Source organism: Abramis brama, assembly GCF_963993115.1.
Source record: "Abramis brama genome assembly, chromosome: 5".
In the NCBI taxonomy this organism is placed as follows: Eukaryota; Metazoa; Chordata; class Actinopteri; order Cypriniformes; family Leuciscidae; genus Abramis; species Abramis brama.
In genome coordinates, this window is record NC_139967.1 from 98,525 (window position 1) to 101,685 (window position 3,161).

General features: G+C 34.5%; 1 long non-coding RNA gene across 2 annotated transcripts; it reads left to right on the forward strand.

Moving 5' to 3' along the window:
- Window positions 1–2,282: 2,282 nt before the first annotated feature.
- On the forward strand, window positions 2,283–2,947 carry LOC311083179. Of its 2 annotated transcripts, none has more exons than XR_014606218.1 (3): window positions 2,283–2,371; window positions 2,480–2,568; window positions 2,741–2,947. It is a non-coding gene; the product is annotated as an uncharacterized lncRNA (long non-coding RNA). The 2 variants fall into 2 exon arrangements; XR_014606219.1 differs by having other exon boundaries at window positions 2,521–2,568.
- The last annotated feature ends 214 nt before the right edge of the window (window positions 2,948–3,161 follow it).

Here is a 3,161-nt window from a genome sequence, read left to right on the forward strand (position 1 = left end):
GCATGTATAATTGTTATTTTGACTTTTAGCTACGTGTAGTTCAATATATAGTGTATTGGGTGAGAGGACGTCACCTGGCGACGTCTTTTACACGTGCATTTATAGTCCATCATGACCCTCTATGAAATCCTTGTGAAATATGCAAAAGCTGTGCTTAATCCTTGCATGGTTATTACTGCAATAATTAATTTAATTGCCCATAGTAGTTTTTAAGAGGTTGTGAAGACGTCCACTGACGTCCTTTACACGTCTAGTCAAGGCTGTGAATACACGTCCATTGACGTCTTTTACACGTCTAGTCAAGCAAGACAGAAAACCCCCCCCCCAGGAATTATCTTTATGAAATACAAGATTTATATACAAAGTAAATATATTTACTTTATCTTGTTTAAATAAATTATAATCACAAAGTGGCCAGTGTGGTTAAGTGAATGCAAAGCCACTGCATTTTAGTCATTATTTCAACCTGTTGTACCTGATGTATTCGTTGATATTTTTTTATGGAATGTATGCATACATGTAAAACAGAAATATATCCGGTCACCATTTATGTCTGAGTTGGATGTAATTGCCAAAACTGTGCTGCCAAGATGCAACAAAAGATCTCGCAACATTACAAAATCCTACGATAGGTTAGATTATCTCGCGAGATGTTAACGCGTTCTCCCCATAGACTCACTTGGGAACATTGAAGTTTGAACAATCACGAGGAGAGGAGGAATATTATTAGAAATCTACTGTTGGGTACGTACATTTTGTATTATTAGATTAACGTGCTAGAGTTTTATTTGTTTGACATGAATGAACCGAAAGAAATTAGGGGAAATTAGGGGACAAATGCTGTTACCCCCAACACCAATTTAAAGCAGAACATATTTTATACAATAAGATAAAATGTAATGCATGTTGATTACCTTTTTCTAATGTTTCATTCATGATTCATTCATCTTGTTCCATAGTTTTGCATGTCATTTACCTCAAATTTTTAATTTTATTTATTTTAAAAAGAAATATATTCTCTTCCCTTAGATGCTGTGAAGAGGTGGAGCACAAATGCTACAGACTCTAAAATTGATGCAGCAATGGCAGAACACCTGAAACACACTCCAGGAAGAGCGGATAGTGAAGAGTGGTGGATACAAAAAATGAGCCAAACAATGTGTTTAAGGGATAGTTCACCCAAAAATGAAAATTGTCATCATTTACTCAACCTCATGTTTCAAACCTGTATACCTTTCTATGTTATGCTAAACACAAAGATGTTTGGAAGAATTTTTGTAACCAAGCAGATGTTGCATCCTATTAACTACCATAATCATTTTTTTTTCTCCAATAATGGTAGTCAGTGGTTGCTCTATTTGCTTGGTTACAAACATTCTTCAAAATATCTTCTTTTGTGTTCAGCAGAAGAAAGAAACTCATACAGGTTTGGAACATGAGGGTGAGTAAATGACAGAATTGTCATTTTTGGGTGAACTATCCCTTTATATAATAATTCAGTATTTTGTAATTGGTATTTTACTTTGGTTAACAAATCGAGAGCTTGGAATTATAAGGTTCTATCTCCGTTTGGGGTAGTTTATTGAGCATCAAAGTTTTTAAACTCGGTTTATGTTTTGTGAGATGGAACCTTTTTATTTTATTAATAACTACTAACAAAATATTTTTTTTACAAAAATAACACCACACAGGCATTAATAAACACCTAATGGATCAGATTGTCAAAAACTCAATTTTGACCAAAAGTGGAGATAGAACCATATAATTCTAAGATCATGAAATGTTAAACATTGAAAAAAATAAAGAGAAATTTTGGCTGTTCAAGATCAATAAAATGTTGTGCTAAATCAGAACATGCTTCTTTTTTGCTTATGTCCACAAATAATGTGTTCTTGTTTGTGATGTACACGTGATTAACACGTTTTATTGACGTTCAGGTCTGACTGGACCAATTTTGGACCTTTTTCAAGATGTGTAAACCTCAAGACTTGATTGCCTTTCACGATGTTACACAATAGGTGTGTGATTATTTTATATGCAGGCTTATATACACTTAAATTATGCAGCAACACATTTAAACACACAGATGATGACGCATTTAGACGTCCAGGGACGCGCAGAAAAGACGTGGAATTCACGGCCAGAAAAGACGTGGAATTCACGGCCAGACGACGTCAAAGACGTCGGTTCAACTTCCATTTTGGAACTATTTTTCAACCATGACGGGACGTCTCTGTCGGACGTCTTTTCAACGGTCATTAAACGTCCAAATGTTTGCTGGGATGCTTTAATGGCAGTTTTCAATATGAGGAGTGATGGCCAAATTCAAAAGAAGTCATTCAACGCTACACTTTGTACGATGTAATTCAAGGTAATTTTGGCCTTATGCCATTAAAAAAAAAAATCTCTTGTTCCTTGTCTAATATTAATGTCATTTTTATTGTTAACTTTTATCTATTCCGGGGACATTCTTTAAAAGACCATCTGTCTTTATCAGAAATGTCCTTTTCACTTTTACAGTTATACACCTAGTGAAGGGTCTTTCTTAAGGGCTCAGTATTGAAGAGGGTAAATGCTGTTTTTTTTTTTTCACTATTCGAACACATTTAATGCAAAACATCTTTTATTGGCATACGATTACTATGCAGTAAAATAACATGGTTATTTTCCGACATTTAAAAAAAAAAAAAAATTAGAAATTAGCCTTTCTCTTTTTTTAAACCATATTCTCTTTCCTCAGATGCTGTGATGAGGTGGAGCCCAAATGCTACAGACTCAGACATTGATGCAGCAGTAGAGGAACACCTGAAGAACGCTCCAGGAACAGCTGAGGGTGGTGGATTTAAAAAATGAGCCATAAACAAAACAAAAACCATAAAGCCATAAACTTCATAGACTCTAAAAACTTTTATTTATGGCTGTTTAACAGTAATGCAAGACTGTTAGTAACTGACTAGTACTGCCACAGCTCTGACTTCTATTCATCAATGATGGAATATTATAGAAAGACTCTAATAATAGAATGCGTTGACTGTTCCTGTACTTTTGTTATATTCTGGTTTGATTAATGTCTGCTTAACCTTAATGTGAAACTGTTAGAGAAAATGCCATTACCACAGAATTTACCACATTGTACTATTTCTAACAACTGGAAGACATTT